This window comes from Oxyura jamaicensis, chromosome Z, assembly GCF_011077185.1.
Source record: "Oxyura jamaicensis isolate SHBP4307 breed ruddy duck chromosome Z, BPBGC_Ojam_1.0, whole genome shotgun sequence".
NCBI lineage: Eukaryota > Metazoa > Chordata > Aves > Anseriformes > Anatidae > Oxyura > Oxyura jamaicensis.
The window spans coordinates 63,515,648-63,538,279 of NC_048926.1; the positions used below are offsets into that span (position 1 = coordinate 63,515,648).

Below are 22,632 nucleotides of genomic sequence, written 5' to 3' on the forward strand. Positions count from 1 at the left end.
CCCCCCCGCCGCCCCCGGTCTTTATGCTAGTCTGCATAATGCTCCTTGGCTTTGGGACCCCCTTTTTGTTGATTACAAAGCCACCAGCAAAGTGGTGATGTCCTGGTTATCCAGAACAGTCAAGCACCAAACTAAAGTGACAATGCCACAATAATGTCTTCAGCAGCAAAGCAGGCATGGCTGTTCTCCCCCTTTTTCATTCTCTCATTTCAGCCCCAGCACAGAGACTGTGAGGTGGCCCTGGGCAGAGGAGCCAACCTTGCAGAGAAAACATCAGCTTGGCCCTGTCACCCAACATGAAACTGCAGCCTCCAGGTCTTCCCAGAGCTGTGGCATGAACCCTGTCCTCCCTGACGCAAGGAAACACTTGGCTGAGCACTAAGCAGTCTTAGCTTGTTTATTGCATCATTAAGCATTGCTTGCATTTTTATTGCAGGTGGCTAACTACGGGTTTTAACACCCGCTGTAAGCCTCTGAGTTGATACCATACTGGTTTGTCTTGTTGCTAGATGTTCAGTTTGAGGTTGTACATTTCTCTGGTGCTGAGCTAGGTTTGATAGCTCAGGATCAGCTATCAAATCCAGCTCTCCCATTCACCTGGGTTATTTTGGGCTCCAAATCAGTCACGCTGTTCTAAACCACATACATTATTTTTCGTCATGCTGCAGGACCTTCACAATTATTAAGATGCCACTGAACCTTCACTAAGAGACAAGCTCTGCCCCTAAAAACATCAATCTAAATTGACAGGAAAGAGAAGGGCTAGGGGTGATGGCATTTAACAAATAGAGCAATTATGTCCCACACTATTGTTCGTACCATGAGCTTGCTGGTGGGCTGCTACTGCTGTTTGGAAAAATGGTTTTCAACGAACAGGAGAATTAATGAAACGGGATTTTCTACAGAGCAGCATGCTTTACCCTGCAGAGCGCCATCCATCTCACAATGCTGCCTCTCCGTGCTTCTCATGGCCACATTTCCAGGCAGGCACAGTCTGCCCTGGCTATGGCTGGGTACAGCCTGCCAGCCCCCTTGCAAGGGTACTGGGGATGTTGCTGTCCTCTACACAGCTGCCAATTTTCACACATGCCTTAGGAACTTTATTATCCTGGATTTCCAGTCTGCTTTTAAATTCTTGAATTGGCAGAATTACAGCATTACTTTAAATGTTTCTTCCTCCTTATTGCTTCAACAGCAAATTTCCTTCCTCAGGTTCACACCTGGCAATTTTATGTCTCAGAAAGACAGAAGGAAAAACTAAACATACCCCCTACACCTACCCTGCACTAAATACACGTATTTGTCATAATTGATACCCAGGGCCTCAAATCATGACATTTTGTTGCAGGTGGCAGGGAAGAATGGAATAGCTGTCAGATAAATAAAGAACGGATGAACACTGAAGTTCATGGAGGTGAGGAGCATTTCATACAGATGGACTGATAAAAAGCACAACTAAAAGCACCATGTCAACTGAATGGGTGGCCAGACATATGCCACATTGTGACTTTTACTGAAATATCACCTTTGTGTTGGATGAGACAGGGAAAGTTGTTAGGGAAGCTCCTTACTTTCTACATCTGCTTGTCTCCTACAAAGGCTCTGTACAATCAGGTAGTGAAGCAGGGACTCACTGCCCATACATCAATGTTAGCGTCAGCTGAAACACCTTTGTGAGAACTAACTGATTTCCAGCTGCCACCCCAGAAAGGTGCAAGCTTCCCAAGCTGTAGGTAGCATCATCGATTCACAAAGCTGACAGATCACAAAGAAAGATATGAGAATGTCCATCGTTTAGTAGTACAAGGCACCTATGTATAGGCAAGTGAACAGAATCCTTAGATTTGTAAATTATTTCCTCTGTATGGGAGGAGAAAAAAGTGGGGTTGGAGATGTTGGGTAACTGCTCAGCTCTGGGGTTGTGCACCTGGAATGCAGTGTCCTGTTTTGGTTCTCCAGGGCAAGAAAGGTATGGATGCAACTGGTGCAAATCCAAGCAAGAGATTCCAAGGCAGACAGGGGCTGACACACATGGTGTGCCAGGAGAGGTTAGAGAAACTGAGTCAAAACCTAACTGTCCACAACCCTGAGCAACTTGATCTAACAGGAGGACCTCTGAGCCAGGAGGTGGGCCCATATAACACCCCCCAGTTTGTTTCCCTCTATGAGGGCATGTGCGTAATGACCCTCATCCATCACACCTGCACTGGTGAGCCCAATCCTCTTCATGCAGGTCAGTAGACTAGACTAGACTAGACCACACTACACTAGAATAGTTCAGTTGGAAGAAACCTACACAGGCCAGTGAGTCCAACTGTCTGACCACTTTGGGGCTAACCAAAAGTTAAAACACATCACTAAGACCATTAACCAAATGCTTCTTAAACACAAAGTGGCATAAGACATCTGCTACCTCTCTAGGAAGCCTGTGTATGACCACTATCACAGTAAATGAATTTTTTCTAATGTCCAGTCTGAACCTCCCCTGGTGCAGCTTTGAGCCATTCCCACATGTCCTGTCACTAGATACCACAGAGAAAAGATGAGCACTCCCACTTCCCTCCCACAGGAAGCTGCAGAGAGCAATGATGTCACCTTTCAGCCTTCTTTTCTCCAATCTCGATAAGATGGGTGCACTCAGACTTTCCTCACAGGACACGCCTTCAAGACTTTTAGCCAGTATTTCTGGCCTTCTCTGGATGCTTCCAAGGACCTTAACATCTCTTCTGTATTGTGGAGTCCCATGTATCTGCTCATCCCACAGGTGGAAAATTAGTTCACAAGGATACTGTGAGGAACAGTATCTAAATCTTATTAAAATCCAGAAAAACTACATCTAACAGCTTCCCTTGATCCACCAAGCAGATGACCTTAACATAGAAAGAGATCAGATTAGTGAGACAGGACCATGACCAGAGGCTCAGAGCAAAATGCTTCTGCTACTGAGCCCTTCCCATCACGGTTACTTGGCCTCTGGGCTCCCAGCACCAGCACCACGTGGCCTCCAATGCTATGCTGGGCTATCCAGAGACTCCTAATACGTGGCAATTTAGCACACAGTGTCTAACTACCCGAAGAGGTGTCTTTTCTTTACATTTTGTCACTATAAGATCTTGTTGTGGTTTAACCTAGAGTTCAGCTCTGCACCACCCAGAAGCTCACTCACTCAGGTGAGATGCAGGAGAGAATCAGAAAGGTAAAAGTGTCAGAACCTGGGGATTGGGATAAAGATAGATCACTATGTAAAGCAAAGGCTGCATGCACAAGTGAAGGAAAGCAAGGAATCCATTTGCTACTTCTCATCAGCAAGCAGGTGTTCAGCCACCCCCAGGAAAGCAGGGCTCAGCATGTGTAATGGTTCCTTGGGCAGGAACACCATCACTCTGAACACTTTCCTGCTTCTTCTCCCCAACTTTTATTGCTGAGCATGACACCACACAGTACAGGACACCCTTTTGGTCAGCCTGAACTAGCAGTCCTGGCTGTGTCCCCTTCCAGCTCCTGCTGCACCCCCAGCCTCCTCACTGTCAGGGCAGCACCAGGAGCTGAAACATCCTTGGCTCTGTGTGAGCACTGCTCTGCAACAATGGAAACATCCATGTGTTATCAGCATTATTTTAATCAAAATTCCAAAACACAGCATCACACAGGCCTCTACAAAGAAAATTAACTCTGTTGCAGACAAAATCATGACAGATCTTGGGTTTGGATATAATAGCAAAAAAAAGCTTTTAAGAAGCACCTCTCTAATTCCTTAACAGTTAAGATGCTAACGTTCACAGAGAAGGTTTCTGAAACTTGGATAGTTTCCAATTTAACAGCTGTCATGTGAATAATTAAAATACCCTAGAATAATTTTAGTTCAGTTGCTGTTTTGAAAAGTCCAGGTTAACTCTGTCTAGATCTCCAGGTTTCAGGTGTCTGAAAGGAACCAGGATATAATACAAACTTTACAATTATGTCTCTTCTGTTAAGGAAGCATAAAAAAGCAGCAAATAGCAGACTGTGCTCCTCTGTCATGGTAAGCTTGTATAATGCACTTTACTGATTTTAGAAAACCAAAGCTGTTAATGTGCAGAAAAAAAAGAATCCATTATCAAGCAATAACAAAAATGTTACAGGTTCAAAAAAGAAACAACAAAAAAAAAACTCTTTTCTTATCGCGATGTAGATTGCTCAATTCATGATGTTGATTCAAACAGTCTTTTAGCACAATAAGTTTTCACTTGTTGATGACCTTATAGATAATATCAGAAAGGTAAAAAGCATCCAAATGTTATTTGGTTTCTTTCCTCCAGTTTTGTTATATCCTTTGTATGTATTTTACATGTGCTGCTGAGAATGTGCTATTCCAAAAATAAAATAGGTATGTGCATGGAAATTAGAAAATTTGTTATAGAAATACAATTAAAATATTATTGTTTGCTCATTATTATAAATCAATACTGTATTTAATATTTATCAGTACTAATTTCTGTCAGGTTTTTTAACATTCAGAAAACACAATCATGCTTTTTAATTTGTAACATCAATAATTCAATCCAGGAAAAAATTGCAATAAATATATACATACAGACAGACATTTAACCAGACTTATTGTTCCAGTTGAAAGTCTTTTAAAAGAAATAAAAACTCAAAAGTGAAAACAAAAACAAACAACAACAACAAAAAACAACAAGGACAAAAAAAACTATTTGCTTTTGGACCTCTAGAGTAAAAAAAATCTTCCAGAACGTTCATTAAATGTTTGGTAAAATGCCCCAAATTCATCATTAACAGAAGTATTTAATCTCATTGACATACATTCTTCCCTATCCGTGTGAGTTCCCTATGTAAGTCAGTTAAGCCTTAGGAAAAAACATAGATGTTCAGTGGTTATTGTAAAAGCAAAAGTGATTGTCCTACATGTAACAAATTTACCATTGGGCATTACTTGACCCTTACTGATAATTTTAAACAATATAAGCTAATTCACCTGGAACTTGATCTATGAAAATATAGGATTGATTTATCTATATTTCATCCATTTGGCTTAGATAGCCTTGGTTGCCTAGGAAAGCTGGATAAAAATTAAAAATCTTTTGAAATATGAAATAACTTCAATCTGTTCAATGCTTTCTATGCAGCCAAGGATGTAGAGGTTGTACGTCTGCCAGTACACAGGCCTAAACAGGTCAATGCTTTTGCTCTTTTGTCACTGTTTGGGGATTTTTTTTTTTGTCAACTCATTTATTTCAGGGTGTGTGTTCACAACAGACGGTATAGTCTTATTCATAGATCAACTTAATATCAAGTATTAGAAGTTTTGGCATAATAAATCATAAATATAAGACCTGCATTGTGAGATTCCAAAATTAGTACAACCTCGAATTATTCAGATTATATCATACTATACGCAGCTGGGTGTATTGTGTTATTTATACTCATATCTGGATTTTTTAAAGAGGCATTAGAAAAATCTGTGGAAAAACATAACCGTTAAATAATTGTTCGCTTTAAGAAAAGGATTTGAGAAATCCTTTAAGAAAAGGATTTAAGGCATACCACTTGAGAAAAAATAATAATAATAATAATAATAAATAGTTCTTTAGAAACTGAACATAACTTCCATAGATGATGTATTTATGAAAATTAAGAATATCTAAATGAATAAAATATTCAAAGTTACTTGCATGTATTTGACTGTACCAATACTATATATATGCAGTTTTTTTAGCATAAATTCAAAGACACATGTAAACCAAATGTTTGACCTGGCCTAAAACTGGAGAAGGTCATGAAACTTTCCAGCTGGACTTGCATGTGTTTCAGGAAAGGATATATGGAAAGCCTTACAGGTATGTATTACAGAAGTGTGTGTGCTGTTATAGTCATGTAGCTCAGAAAATAGTGACTCAAAAGTGCCTTGACAAAGATTGTTCTGATGTTAATGAGATGCTTTCCACCAGTATCTACTTACATAGATATTAGCTGCGTATTAATATTTAAAAATGCCACTTATTGAAATATTGAAATATTTATTTTCTATTTCCTTAAAATACTTGTTCCAAATGAAAATTATGTATTTAAGATATAGGACTCAGGAATGGATACTGCAGAAGGACAGAAAATGAATGAGAGAATGCCACTACATAAAAATAAAATAAAATAAAATAAAATAAAATAAAATAAAATAAAATAAATAAAATAAAATAAAACAAAACACAACAAAACAATACAAAACAATACAAAACAAAACATACTATTTGGAAGGTTGGAAGGAGAGCCTTTCAAGAAGGAAAGACTTAGTCATAATAAGAAAGTAATATTTGAAAATATATTTATATTGTTTTTTCAGTTGTGACATGCATAGTTCTTTGACATTACATTTCTTCACTAAACAAGAAAAGAATTACCAAGAAAAGAATGACCCATGAAAAATACTAAACATCTGGTTGATGTTGCAGTGAAGCTTTTACTATTTCTGAAATAGACAGCAATTGCTGTAAGTGCTGCACACCACAGCTTGATTTGGGAACCTTCCTTCAGTCAAGGTCTGGGACACTCTTATTGTATTATTCCTATAATGTAATAGATCATGATAAAGAGAAACTTGTATTTAGTTGAAGATTTTGATGGATTCACCAAAAGTGGTGTGAAGCTGCGTGAGTCCAGCATTTTTTTCTCCTTTATTTATTTATTTTATCTACCTTTTAGCTTTAACCTTCTTCTCTGTCATCAGCTTTTATTATATCTATCCCTTAGAGGATCTGATTCAAACGCCACTGATGTCAATGGCAACCTCTCATTGACTTCAAAGGGCTTTGGATCAACCCCCAGATGACTTATTTTAAGCATTTGTATTACACAGGGCCTTTTATTTGCTGGGTGAAATTATTTTCTAAACAAAAAGAAACCAGATATTTGCTGAAAAAATAGACTGGGTGATGAAGAAAAATAAATAATTCAAAGATATATTCTCTAAGCCTTTTGTGTGTTTAACCAGAGGCAGTAAATTCCTGTCAATTAATTTACATTAAAATTGATCAGTATTTATTAACTGTGTAAAGACTACTCTATATTAAGACCATGAGTATCACTGGTATTAACCCCACAGCAGTTTTTGCCATAAAAATAGACTGTACACCCCCTCCATAATTTATTTTTCATGGTTTTTCATTCTGATAGGGTTTTAATTACGGTTGTTGCTGTTGAAGCAGCAATATATATATATATTTACTTAAATATTTTACACTCATATGAAATGACAGTCTTGGAAACACAAGAAAACAGAACAGTTTACTAGATTAGTTGTGGGTTAAACTGTTTCCTATGGATGTCACAGTCTTAAATGTGGTGCATTTTGGCATAAATCAAGGAGCATCTGCTCAGAGCAATGGTGGATAATACAGCGATAAAAACGCAGTCTGTGAGACAGCACTACTTCTGCCATTGCTACTTGGTCAGCAGTAGCACATATCCCTAAAATTGGAGAGCTATTTTGCCTCAGTTCCACATATTTTGGTAAGATATGCCAGAAGTCTAAAAGTATAACAAAGCTATTTTAATCACAGTTTATTTGATGCATGATTTATTGCATGACAGGGATTTTCACAAAGCAAATTTGAAATCTGTTTAATGGCCTGGAATTTCCTAGACACATTTCTTTCTGGCCCAACACTTCTGGAAGAGAGGATCTATAACACCATATTATATCTTGACATGATGCGATAGACAACATTTCTCCATAGCTCATGTTATCTAGTTTAAAAGCAAGAGATAGTACAAAAGGGTTCAGCACGTGTTAATGAGAGATCTTAAACAGACAAATCAATTTGAAAAAAGTTAACTAGTTTGTCTCTTACAGCTATGAACACTGCCAAGAGGAAACAATATCCTGCATTGCACAGTCCTTAGTTTAAGCTGAAACACTGTATGTAATTCAGACTAGAAACATGAAAGACTGTGCATGACTTAAACAATGTGTTTTTCAAATTGGAAGATTTTGGTGGGACTGGCAATTTTTTAATGGCACATATTTGAGGATAGATTCCAAATAAAACATTTAATGCAATCAGTTATAACCCAGCCACTAGTATACACTAGTAAACTGCTTAAAAGAAAGGAGTATCTAAATTTTCTAGAGGAAAATAGAAGATCTATTAATGTTAAGTATTTCTTAGCCTGAGCTAACAAATTTTAGAAGAAAATGAACCAAGAGAATAAAGAGAGATTTAAGCTAGAGAGAACTAAAAGATGTGGCAGGATCCTTGTTTACAAGTTTGTGGGGGAAAACAACAACAACAACAACAATAAAAATAATGAAATTAATACTAATATCAAATCCTAACGTTCACCCATTCCCCCCCCGCCCAAAAAAAAAAAAAAAAAAAAAGTTAAAAATTTAAGGTAAAAAAGGCAGCTGAAAAGATAACTTTCACAATATAAAACTGATGTCAAAAAAAAAAAAAAATGGCAAAATAAAAAGTAATATGACCTCAGGTGACTTAAATTTAAAATTGAAATAAGAACAGACTCAAAAGATTTTGAAGAGGAAGTTGTTAAAAGCAAACATTTATAATATGGTATAATTCAGTTTCTCAGGATAAGGACATGGCTAAAGAGCTAATGGGAGTAAAACGTGATTCAGGTGTAAAAGAAAGATTAAAACCATAACAGAAAGGCAAAATGGATCTTTCCCATTCTATAACCCTGGAGAAAATCCTGAAGCTTCTCTGTTCAGATCCATTTTATATGATATAAATCTATGGAACTCCTTAGGATTAATTGGTAATAAAACCTACTTTTCACAAATCAGCAAGGGAAACAAGAGTAAATTACTGATCTGGACTGCCTTGAAACAACCTAGATCCCAGATGAAGCTTGGTTTTGTCATCCCATTTTCATTCCTTTTCTGTAGTCTCCTTATGTATCTTTTTGGGAAAGGGAAGGGGAAAGGGAAAGGGAAAGGCTTTATTGACTCTAATTCAGGATGGCTCCCAGAAGTTAATGGAGTTCAGGTGCTCACATGCTACAGTAGGCATCTCTGATGGATTGGAAGGGTGGGTACTTTACTCACACTGTCTTCCTCTAGTTTTGTTGCCAGCTTCAGAGAGGTTTAACTCAAGGCTTCCAAAAGTAATGAGTTATGAAAGTGATGAAGTACCAACTGTCCAAATGGGACAACAGCATAGGAAGAATCATGATAAAGAACTGAGAGCAAAACAAATAATATTGTTATACCAGTGTGGAAATCCTTGATTACACCTACTAACACAAGTCTTGATTCCTAAATACAGATCTGATCACTGTATCTCATTGTTGTGGTTTAACCTGGCTGGCAGCTAAACACCACACAGCCGTTCGCTCACCCTCTCCCCTCCCTCTCTGGGATGGGGGAAAGAAACGGGAAAGTGAAGCCTGTGAGTTGAGATAAAGACACTTTATTAAGATAGAAAATAATAATGATAATAATAATAATATGTACAAACAAGTGATGCACAATGCAATTGCTCACCACCCGCTGACCGATGCCCAGCCCAGCCCCAAGCAGCCGGCCCCCCACCCCGGCTGGCCACCCCTATGCATTTTTTAGCATGACATCAGATGGTATGGAATACTCCTTTGGTCAGTTTGGGTCAGCTGTCCTGGGTCTGTCCCCTCCCAGCTCTTGCTGCACCCCCAGCCTGCCCGCTGGCAGGACAGAGTGAGAAGCTGAAAAGTCCTTGGCTTAGTATAAGCAGTGCTCTGCAGCAATTAAAACATCAGCATGTTATCAGCACTCTTCTCATCCTAATCCAAAACATAGCACCCTACCAGCTACTAGGAGGAAAAATAACTGTCCTAACTGAAACCAGGACATATATCCACCCCTTATTCCATACCATTTATGTCATGCTCAGGTTACACTCTTTCCAATACATTCTAGTTAATCACTATTTTCATCTATGGTAGTGATGACACACAGTATTAATAATAATTAAAATAATACAACTCAACTCATGGGCTATTCTCACCCAGTATTAAATCCCCTTTAGGTACACACTGGACCTCCCCATTCTTTTGCATTACCCACCAAGTGCATCCAGGTCCTTGAGCAAAAGCAATCCCACGAATGGGTTTGCCTTTTCCTGAGGCAGGAGTAGCCCAGACTGTCTTTCCCAGCATGTTTCTTACATGCACTACAGGAACTTTATCCCCTTCTACTGTACGTAGCAGGTTTGATTGGGCAGGTCCAGCTCGATTGGCAGATCCCCTAGTATTGACTAACCAGGTGGCCTTTGCCAAATGTGTGTCCCAATTTCTGAATGTCCCAGCACCCATTGCTTTCAGTGTAGTCTTTAACAGTCCATTGTATCGCTCAACTTTACCGGAGGCTGGTGCGTGATAGGGGATGTGATACACCCACTCAATACCATGTTCTTTGGCCCAAGTATCTATAAGGTTGTTTCGGAAATTAGTCCCATTGTCTGACTCAATTCTTTCTGGGGTGCCATGTCGCCATAGCACTTGCTTTTCAAGGCCCAGGATAGTGTTTCGGGCAGTGGCATGGGGCACAGGATATGTTTCCAGCCACCCAGTGGTTGCTTCCACCATTGTAAGTACGTGGCGCTTACCATTGCGGGTTTGAGGGAGTGTGATGTAATCAATCTGCCAGGCCTCTCCATATTTATATTTCAGCCATCGTCCTCCGTACCAAAGAGGCTTTGACCGTTTGGCTTGCTTGATTGCAGCACATGTTTCACAATCATGAATAACCTGTGCTATAGTGTCCATGGTCAGGTCCACCCCTCGATCACGAGCCCATCTGTATGTTGCATCTCTGCCTTGATGGCCCGAGGTTTCATGGGCCCATCGGGCTATAAATAGTTCACCCTTATGTTGCCAGTCCAGGTCCACCTGAGCCACTTCAATCTTGGCAGCCTGATCCACCTGCTGGTTGTTTTGATGTTCTTCAGTAGCCCGATTCTTGGGCACATGAGCATCTACATGGCATACCTTTACAACCAGGTTCTCTACCCGGGCAGCAATATCTTGCCACAATGCAGTAGCCCAGATGGGTTTGCCCCTGCGCTGCCAGTTGTTCTGTTTCCATTGCTGTAACCACCCCCAAAGGGCATTTGCCACCATCCACGAATCAGTGTATAGGTAGAGAACTGGCCACTTTTCTCGTTCAGCAATATCTAAAGCCAGCTGGATGGCTTTCACTTCTGCAAATTTTCTCGATTCACCTTCTCCCTCAGCAGCTTCTGCAACTCGTCGTGTAGGACTCCATACAGCAGCCTTCCATCTCCGATGCTTTCCCACAATGCGACAGGACCCATCAGTGAATAGGGCATATCTCTTCTCATTTTCTGGTAGCTTGTTGTACAGTGGAGCTTCTTCAGCATGGACCACCTCCTCCTCTGATGACATCCCAAAGTATTTGCCTTCTGGCCAGTCCATAATCACTTCCAAGATTCCCGGACGACTGGGGTTTCCTATTCGAGCCCGCTGAGTAATCAGTGCAACCCACTTGCTCCATGTAGCATCAGTTGCATGATGTGTAGAAGGGACCCTTCCTTTGAACATCCAGCCCAGTACTGGCAGTCGGGGTGCCAGGAGGAGCTGTGCTTCAGTACCGACCACTTCCAAAGCAGATCGAACTCCTTCATATGCCGCCAATATCTCCTTTTCGGTTGGAGTGTAGCGGGCCTCAGATCCTCTGTATCCCCGACTCCAAAAGCCTAGGGGTCGACCTCGAGTTTCCCCAGGTTCTTTCTGCCAGAGGCTCCAGGTGGGGCCATTCTCCCCGGCTGCGGTGTAGAGCACATTCTTTACATCTGGTCCCGTTCGGACTGGCCCAAGGGCTACTGCATGAACTATTTCCTGCTTAATTTGTTCAAAAGCTTGTCGTTGCTCAGGGCCCCATTCAAAATCATTCTTCTTACGGGTTACTTGGTAGAGCGGGTTTACAATCAGACTGTAATTTGGAATGTGCATTCTCCAAAACCCCACGACACCTAGGAAAGTTTGTGTTTCCTTTTGCTAGTTGGTGGAGACATAGCTGTTCTTTTGTTGATCACGTCCATTGGGATTTGCCGATGTCCATCTTGCCATTTTATTCCTAAAAATTGGATATCTCGTGCAGATCCTTTAACTTTATTTTGTTTTATGGCAAAACCGGCCTTCAGAAGGATTTGGATTATTTTCTTCCCTTTCTCAAAAACTTCTTTTGCTGTGTCACCCCACACAATGATGTCATCGATGTACTGCAGGTGTTCAGGAGTTTCCCCCTGCTCCAGCGCAGACTGGATCAATCCATGGCAAATTGTAGGGCTATGTTTCCACCCCTGGGGCAGCCGATTCCAAGTATATTGGACTCCCCTCCAAGTAAAAGCAAACTGTGGCCTGCACTCTGCTGCTAGAGGGATGGAGAAAAATGCATTAGCGATATCAGTTGTGGCATACCACTTGGCTGCCTTTGATTCCAGTTCGTACTGAAGTTCTAGCATGTCCGGCACTGCAGCACTCAGTGGTGGTGTGACCTCATTCAGGCCACGATTGTCCACGGTTAGTCTCCACTCACCATTAGATTTTCACACTGGCCATATGGGACTATTAAAGGGTGAATGAGTCTTGCTGATCACTCCTTGGCTCTCCAGTTGACGAATTAGCTCATGGATGGGAATCAGGGAGTCTTGGTCGGTGCGATATTGCCACCGGTGCACAGTTGTAGTAGCAATTGGCACTTGTTGTTCTTTGACCCTCAGCAACCCCACAACAAAAGGGTCCTCTGAGAGACCGGGCAAGGTAGACAATTGTTCAATGCCCTCTGTCTCTAAGGCAGCTATGCCAAAAGCCCACCGGAACCCTTTTGGGTCCTTGAAATATCCTCTTCTAAGATAGTCTATGCCAAGGATGCATGGAGCATCCGGGCCAGTCACAATACGGTGTGTTTGCCACTCATTCCCGGTTAGACTCAGTTCAGCTTCCAATACAGTTAATTGCTGGGATCCCCCCGTCACTCCATAAATACTGATGGGCTCTGGCCCTTTATAGATTGATGGCATTAGAGTACATTGTGCACCGATGTCTACTAAAGCCTTATACTTCTGTGCGTCTGATGTGCCAGGCCATCGAATCCACACAGTCCAATAAACTCGATTGTCCCTATCATCCCCCTGGCTGGAGGCAGGGCCCCTCTAATCCTCATCAGAATCTTCATTCCTGTGTTTAAAGGACTGCCTGCTGGAAGTTGGAGCAGCAAACTTTTCAGAGACCCCCTTTTTCCCAATTGTTTTCTTTTGCAACTCACGTACCCGTGCCTCTAGGGTCGCGGTGGATTTTCCATCCCATTTTCTCATGTCCTCTCCATGGTCATGTAGGTAAAACCACAGGATGGCACGAGGTGTGTATCCACCATATCGTCTTCCTTGCACGGATGAGCGCTTACCCCTAATAGCAGAGACATTGGTTTGTACAGGAGGGGAGGAAAATAAACTCTCTTTAAGTTGCTGGACCTCTTCAGAGAGTTTCTCCAAAGTATTCTCTTTTAGTTGGTGGACCCTGGTTCGTTCAGGTGGGGAGGAAAATAATCTCTCTTCAAGGTGGTGGACCTTTTCAGAAAGTTTCTCCAAGGTATTCTCTTTTAGTTGATGGACGCTTTCGGAAAGTTTCTCCACAGCCGAGACGCAGGCCTGTAGGGAAGAGGAGAGGCTTTCTTCGTACTGCTGGAGTTGTTTAGCCACATCACCCACTGTGGGTTCCTCATCCTCTTTCCAGGCCATTATTGCCAATGAGCTGGCATATGATGATGGTGCACTCCGTACAAACTTCCGCCACATGGGTCGAGTACACCTGACTTCATCTGGATCTGTGGGTACTTGTCCAGTGTCTGGGTCCTCATAAATCACCTCCCGTACGGCTAATTCCCTCAGGTACTGGATTCCCTTCTCCATAGTGGTCCACTTGCCTGGCAGACATACAAGTTCTTCCTTGTAGGGATACCTTTCCCTTACAGTGTACAGGAGACGCCTCCAGAGGCTGTGAGATCGTAATCCATCTGCAATTGCTTTGTCAATGCCTGCATCTCTAGCAAGGGATCCCAGCCGCCTGGCTTCCTTGCCCTCTAATTCCACACAATTGGCTCCGGTATCCCAGCACCAGAGCAGCCAGGTGACAAGCTGCTCACCTATGCAGCGACCAAAATCTTTTCACACATCTCGTAGCTCACGCTGGTATAGGTTTCGGGTAACTACTGTTGATTTTTCAACATCCCCATCTTCCTCCTCCTGCACCTCTGGTGGCCCAGCCTCATCTTCTCCATACCTACACCTAGCAGAAGACTCTCTGCGTTCTAAACGACCTGAGTCTCTATACCATTTTTTCACCTTGTCTACAGGGGCAACTTGCACTGCTACAGCTCTTTTCTCTGGCCCAGCCACAGGGTCTGCCACAGGGGTTGGAACACCCTCTGCAGGGGCAACTTGCACTGCTACGGCTCCTTTCTCTGGCCCAGCCACAGGAGCTGGAGCGGCTGCAGGAGCTGGAGCTGGAGCGGCCGCAGGAGCTGGAGCAGCTGCAGGGGCTGGAGCGGCTGCAGGGGCTGGAGCTGGAGCAGCTGTAGGGGCTGGAGCTGGAGCAGCTGTAGGAGCTGGAGCTGGAGTGGCTGCAGGGGCTGGAGCTGGAGCGGCTGCAGGGGCTGGAGTGGCTGCAGGAGCAGGAGCTGGAACTTCAGGAGCTGGAGCTGCAGGAGCTGGAGCTGGAGCTGCAGGAGCAGGAGCGGCTGCAGGAGCAGGAGCTGGGGCGGCTGCAGGAGCAGGAGCTGGGGTGGCTGCAGGGTCTGTCACTCGGTTCACAGTAGCGTCAATTGCAGCTCGATAGGCATAGGCCAGGCCCCAACATGCTACAGTGAGTTGTGTCACTTTGGAACTGCCAGAGTCATGACACTCTTTTTGCAAGCATTCTACCAGTTTTTTTGGATTTTGCAGTTGTTCAGGGGTGAATCTACAAAACATTGGAGGTGCCCACTGCTCTAGCCACCTGCCCATATCCTCCCACACTCCCTGCCACTCACAATTATCCCGCCTCAGGACAGATCTCTGCATGAGATTCCTAAGTAGTTGTTTAACCTTGAACAAAACCTGAAGCACGTTCAAGAGACATAACAACAAGAACATGCTGGTCTGAGTATCCCAAGGATATTCAACATCTTGGAGAGCTATCGTAACTAGCTCGGGGGATAAGAGGGTGCTGAAGGAGAAAGGGAGAGTGAACAAGTAAGGAAAAATATCTTTCCCTGTCCCCTTCACAGACTGGCTCCCTGATGAAAAAAGGCAGGAGGTGTAATTGTTAATAGTTTCCGAGATATAGTTTCCAAAGTACAGAGTCGACGACAGTGCTGAGTACAAATACCAAGTTAGAGTCATGGCCAGATATTTCATCATATCGTAAGCTATTGTTACACAGCACAGTACCATAACAATCTTAAACCAGGGCCCGGAAAGGATAAACAGCACGACAGGGATCACATACAGCAAGTAAGGTGCTATAAAACTCGGTTTGGAATACAGGCACAGCAGACTTGATATTAAAGCAATCAACATTCTGGTTAGATCTGTCGTTATCTCAACCCTTCGTGCCCCACGTTGGGCACCAAAAGAGCTGTTGTGGTTTAACCCGGCTGGCAGCTAAACACCACACAGCCGTTCACCCACCTTCCCCCCTCCCTCTCTGGGATGGGGGAGAGAAACAGGAAAGTGAAGCCTGTGAGTTGAGATAAAGACACTTTATTAAGATAGAAAATAATAATGATAATAATAATAATATGTGATGCAATAATAATAACAAGTGATGCACAATGCAATTGCTTACCACCCGCTGACCGATGCCCAGCCCAGCCCCGAGCAGCCGGCCCCCCACCCCGGCTGGCCACCCCTATGCATTTTTTAGCATGACATCAGATGGTATGGAATACTCCTTTGGTCAGTTTGGGTCAGCTGTCCTGGGTCTGTCCCCTCCCAGCTCTTGCTGCACCCCCAGCCTGCCCGCTGGCAGGACAGAGTGAGAAGCTGAAAAGTCCTTGGCTTAGTATAAGCAGTGCTCTGCAGCAATTAAAACATCAGCATGTTATCAGCACTCTTCTCATCCTAATCCAAAACATAGCACCCTACCAGCTACTAGGAGGAAAAATAACTGTCCTAACTGAAACCAGGACACTCAGGATATAGGAAAAGTTGGGAAAGGGCACAAGGAATGTTCAGAGTTATAACATGATTTTCAAGCAGAGAAACTAAATGGGCTTGAATGGTTCTGTAAGTTAATAGACAACACAGGAAAAAGGTGATAGACATCTGTAAGGTTACAAGCATTACTGAAAGTGTGAAGAGAAAACATTTCCTCATTCTTTCTTGTAATGACAGAAATAGGGAACATTGTATGAAAATCCCGGGCAATAATTTTAAAACAAACAAAAATAATTTTCTTTCTCCATATCACATGGAATTACAATTATATGACTAACTGCTACAGAAGACTGTGAAGACCTGAAGTGTAGTTGGATTCAAGGAGAGATTTGAAAAATTTAGAGAAAAAGGTTGCTCAGTAGCTAGTAAAAATGAGTGTCTTGATGTAGCTTCCAACTCAGGGAGTCTCTAACCCATGAATTGCCAGAATTTAGGACCTAAAAATGCTATAATTCCATAGTTTTGTGCTACGTTGTAACCCACTCCAAAGCATCTTGCACTAAATCGTCATTGTAACAGGGCTGGACAGATGCTTGATTTGACCTGTTACAGTCCTCCTCATTTTGTTTTATTACAGAACATGGTGCTGATATTTTTAATTTTTGAAACACAGAATAACTTGGAGGATAAAATGTGATACTAACTCTAACATTGCTACATACTGTCTCTGTAATAAAGAAACTAGTTTCATTTTATCATAAAAAAGAAAAGCAAAGGAGCAATGCACATAATAATTGTGTTACTTATAAGGAATAACCTTCTTTTTTGCATTTTAATTTGAATAAATTGGCAAGCAGCAACTCACAGATTCACAGATATTAATCACAAAATTCAGGCATTCCAAACATTCCTGGCAACACGTTTATTATATTTTTCTTCACCATTTTAATATTAAGAAAATTCCCTACTGTTAATTATTCTGTTAACAGCAATTCAAAATTATATACAGACCTCATATATTGTAATAGAACAGATAAAAAATATTGAAATATGGAACCAAATCTCTTTTGTAGAAATGAAAAGTAATAAAACTATAATAAAGTGTATATACATTCCAATATGTAGAACTTTTTGCTAAATTAAATTCTTCATAAAACTTTAATTTAGGTGATGTGAACTTTTTTTTTTTTTTTTTTTTTTTTTTTTTAATTTCAGCACATGTGAAATTACATATTAAATTGTAGCTACTGCTCCTGCAGAAAGAAACATAAAAGAGAAAAATCCCCCAACTCTAAATGGATCAAGTGAGGCAAATTTCAGAGAGCAGATCTGACAGGGATGATTACACCTAACATAGATATTGAAGCTGGCTATGCATCTCAATGTCTCCAAGATATCCTACTTTTGGGGTAGCTGCTGAGACCACCTTCATCCTGAGTTCATTCTGTGAATAATGTTGACAATCCTATTTCTTGCCCTGACAAATAGTCTGGATACTCCTATAAAGAAATAGGTCAAAATGTCCTCACCAGAAGATGGACATAATTAATATTTTCTCAGTGGACCCAAAGCATTCAGTCACCAAAGTCACATGGATTATTTTGAGTGGAGTCAACATACATGCAACTGAAGCTAACTGCTGTCTACAGAGGCATGCACACTTTCCCTGTCTCCACACGTTGGTTAATGGTGTACAGGCAGTGCCACAGACAGAAATGTCCAAATGTACTATGGACAATACTGTCTTGGACAATGAAGGAGCCAAGGAGAGTAAAGTTTGAAGTGAATAATGCAAGTTGCAGAAAATAGATGTGGAGATGGACCATGGCAGGGCTGAAAGTCCTTTCCACACATCTTTACCACACCTGAGGCATGAAACTGTCTACATCTGGTCTGCTGAATTCTGCAGGTGTTGTTGACTTCAATGTCAATAAAGTTGCACAGTGCTGGATAGAAGATAGAAGAGGGGAGTAGGCAGCATGCATGATCCATTAAAGATTCACAAACACTTCTCAAGTGAAGAGTCCCCTTCTCCAAATCCTCTTCTGAACAAGAGAAATCATTGATTCCCCCATCTCTGTTCTGTTCTTCTGGCTTAGAGGATTGAAAAGTAACCACCACAGACCTATTTCCTCTCAACTGCAACAGCTTCCACAAAACCTCTCATCATACGTAGAAAGCACAGGATTTATAGTTATTTACCAGTTTTAAAAACTGTGCCATGGAGCTGTTTAAGGTAAATTCTGTCTTTCTTGTATTGGTCAAGATTTATTTATGGGGAGCAAGTCTGACAGAGAGCCACCAAGCTGAAGAATAGTGAATTAATACATTGATTATTCCCTCTGAGTTATAGAATCATGATGGTTCAAACTCAATGCAAAATACATTCTTCCAGTCAATAAGGAGACATATTAGCCATAAGTGGTTATATGATTTGAAATTAGGAGGCATTGCCACTTGTCTACAGGTCTGTTATTTTAGGGAGTGCATACTGTTTTAAAATACTGTGATGAAACACATTTGTGCAAAGTATAGCCTTCACAATTGTGGGGATCACCAATACTCCCACCTCCCAGCGGAATAAGGAATAATACAGCGACAGGTAATGAAAAGTTGACATAGGCAAAAACATTAAAACATGGGAAAATAGCAGTCCTGACTATCCTCAGATGAAGATCTATATGCACCACAGAGGCATTCCTTTGTGAAAGAGAAATAGGGGATTTTTACTTCCTCAGTTTCATCATGATATGTAATTGAATTTGTTCCTTTGCCAAAAACCCAGCTAAGGAGGTCATTTTAGCAGGAATGAAAGCAAGCACAATTTTAAAAGCAAATCTTTAAAGGTATATGCAGCTAGCTTTGCATCATTTGTTTTCCCTGGATGACTTTTATTTTCTCTGTAAATTACCACTCTCGCTTTACAAATGGTGACTATCAAGGAGTGGAGGGGAATTGAGGAATTATGCACACCCAGCTGCTATGTTAATTGTGTGCTGCTTATTCAAGCAACATTAGGAAGATAAACCCCTCCTCACTAGTTCTCTGAAAGCCTTTACAAATAAAAACACTTATGTGAAACTTAAGGTCTGAATGTTCTGTGTTTATGAGTAACTGGATATTATCATATTAAAATCATTACTAAGCCAGTGCCTGGATATTTGTTCTGAATCCTGTCAATACTCTAATGGCAGTAGTCTTGGAAACTACACATCTGCCACAGGATTAATTACACACATAAAACATTATCATTTCCCTACATCTCCTATGAGGTAGAGAGGCTGCTAGAATGATTAATGACTCTGTATGACATACAAAGAAATAAATATAAATGTTACCCAGTGGATAGAAAGATCTGTTCCTGATTCATATTAGAATAAGTTGAAGGACCTCACCACTGCAACATTATTCACTAAGGTCTGTAGGCAATGTTAAGAAAAAAGAAAACTACAAATTCTGAAAAATTTCCTATACAGATAAGAGAACTATCTACTACGGAATTTTGAATCAGTCTGAACTTAGGATGTGCATATGCTCACACATACATGGGCATATTAAATAGACTTCATATTTGATGAGACAGCTTTTCTACTTATTGTAAATAATTCTGATGCTTCTCGGGCCAGTGTTTAGTCTAGGCCATTCAAAACCTCTGCATTTTGACCGAGAGTGACTTTTTAGGCACAGCAGGGGGACAACACTTCCTTTTGATAACACATCAGGAAGGCATAGGTTCAGTTGTGACAGAATAGAAAGAACACTGGAAGAAATATTTCAAAGACAGTCCACTGTTTACAATTGAAATTAATAGAGCAGAGTTCAAGGGTGACATACCAGTATGCAATTAAGGCCACAGGCAGACCCAAGCAAGCAATTAGGTGAGAATTATAACAAATGTAAACTGGAGCTAATCTATTGATCATGTCACTTCATCACTGTTCATTATTTCCTTAGACATCCTTTAATAAAGACCCCACGTGGTCCTCTGTACCTTTGTCACTGAAATCTGAAATACCAAAATACAATGTCTGAGGTCTTTGTTCATCCCAAACCATTTGTTTCTATTCCTGCTAACTCACACTCCCTTCATTTCGAGGATCACGTCCTATGTGTGGAACTGACAGCTAAAGCTAGTCACTGACTCTGCAAAATTATTTGCCTTCAGTTGCCTAAGAGCATGAACAAATTAATCAGTCAATTCAACTACAGACTGTTTTATTTATTTATTTATTTACGCTCACATCACTATAAAATTATATGCCCTTATCCCCAGGTGGGACACAAGCTCTGTGTCAGCCAGCAAGCAACAGCCTGCAGGGTGTCTGTAACAAAGGTTAATCACAGTGAAGATGGAGGCAATTGAGACTGACTCATATTCTAAGGGTATGGCAGGACAAGGAACCAAACGTTTCTTCTATGTGGATACCAACACCATAGCTTGTGGCATTGTGATTTAAGACAAAGCAGTAAGGTTGCCAGTGACTGTTTGTATGCAGATACACAGAAAGTGTTGCCAAAGCCCTCTGTCAGAACATATGGGAAGTTCACAAGGAAAGGGGAAGGTGGAGGAGGTAGTGTCCTATTTTGATATGGATGGAAGATGGATCAGTGGGGAAAAGAAGATAAGACAATGCCCCCACATATCCTGCAGAGCCTCTTCTTCTATCACTGATGGACAGTGAGGTATATTGAAAATTGCCTGGATGGCAACTCAGAGGGTTGTGCTTAGAGATGTGGAGTCTAGCTGGAGACCTGTATCTAGTGGTGTCCACCACAGGTCAGTACTGGGTGCAGTGTTTTTCAACTTATTCATCAGTGACCTGGACAACGGAAGAGTGCACCCTCATCAAATTTGCTGACAACACAAAGCTGGGAGGAGTGGCTGATACCCCAGAGGGCTGTGCTGCCATTCAGAGGGACCTCAACAGGGTGGAGGTTTGGGCTGAGAGGAAATTAATGAAGTTCAGCAAGGGCAAGTGCAGGGTCCTGCACCTAGGGAGAAATAACCCCATATGCCAGTACAGGTTGGGGTCTGATCTGCTGGAGAGCAGCTCTGCAGAGAGAGACCTGGGAGTTCTGTTGGACAGCAGGCTTAGCATGAGCCAGCAATGTGCCCTTGTCACCAAGAAGGCCAAAGGGATCCTGGGATGCATTCAGAAGAGCGTTGCCAGTGGACCAAGGGAGGTGGTCCTCCCACTCCACTCAACCCTGGTGAGGCCACACCTAGAGTATTGTGTCCAGTTCTGGGCTCCCCAGTACAAGAGGGACACAGAGCTACTGGGGCGAGTCCAAAGGATGGCCCCTAAGATGATCAGAGGACTGGAGCACCTGTTGTACGAGGACAGGCTGAGAGAGCTGGGACTGTTTAGCCTGGAAAAGAGAAGACTGAGGGGAGACTTCATTAATGTGTGTAAATATCTGAGGAGAGGGTGTCGAGAGGATTGAGCCAGTCTCTTTTCAGTTGTGCCCAGCGACAAGATGAGAGGCAATGGGCATAAACTGAAGCACAGGAGGTTCAGGCTGAATATGAGAGGGTACTTCTTTACTGTGAGGGTGACAGAGCACTGGAACAGGCTGCTCAGAGAGGTTGTGGAGTCTCCTTCTCTGGAGATATTCAAAATCCATTTAGATGCCATCCTGCACAATGTGCAGGTGATCCTGCTTGGCACGAGGGTTGGACTAGGTGATCTTCAGAGGTCCCTTCCAATCTTGGCCATTCTGTGATTCTGTAATGTCTCCATATTTATTTACCTGTATCCACCTGCAATATTAAACTGTCTTCTTGGAGTCTTCTTTTCTGTTGAAATGTGAACTTAACTCTTGTACATTTCAATGTTCAAATTCTGTCTCCATGCATTTTTGGGCTTGGAATGAATAATGTAAAAACCTGAGCATAAGTTAAGTCACTACATAAAGTGCTTAGACTCCCAACACAATGAGGTAGTGGACAAAGCCTTGTTATGAGTGGAGATGCTGTGTTCCTCTTCCACATTTTGTTAGGTATATGTCAGCTACAGCTTTTTTCAGAAGTTTATGCCATCATAGAAGAGATTGAAGTTCTTGGTTGAATTTGCTTATTTTTTCCAAGTGACATATACCTGCAGAGATATAACCACCAGGCTACAGACTTTTCTCCCTAGGGATCACTGTCACTCAGTTTTTGATTGTCTCTACTGTTTTTTAATCCCTTTGACCTTATACACTAGATCTTTCTTTTACATAAGGACACTACTTTATCAGAGGTAGGTATCCTATTTTCTCATCTAGTGTAACTCGTATGTTTCTCATTTGACGATGCAATTCTTGCTGTTCCAGAAGGTTTGCCTGTGCACATCTGAAGTATATGAAGAGACTGAATGCATTAACCAGTGCAAACAGACCTTTGCAAACATACTTGTGTTTAGCTTTTCCTCTTGATTGCATCTGGACTTTCAACATCTCTCAACATACCCGTCTCATGGATCACTCATGGCTCAGGTGCCTAGTG

At 41.8% G+C, this 22,632-nt stretch overlaps 1 long non-coding RNA gene across 1 annotated transcript; it reads left to right on the top strand.

The window, feature by feature from the left end:
• Positions 1 to 18,556: 18,556 nt before the first annotated feature.
• On the top strand, positions 18,557 to 21,713 carry LOC118156371. The gene is made up of 3 exons (XR_004746236.1): positions 18,557 to 18,569; positions 20,355 to 20,357; positions 21,471 to 21,713. It is a non-coding gene; the product is annotated as an uncharacterized LOC118156371 (long non-coding RNA).
• Positions 21,714 to 22,632: the final 919 nt, after the last annotated feature.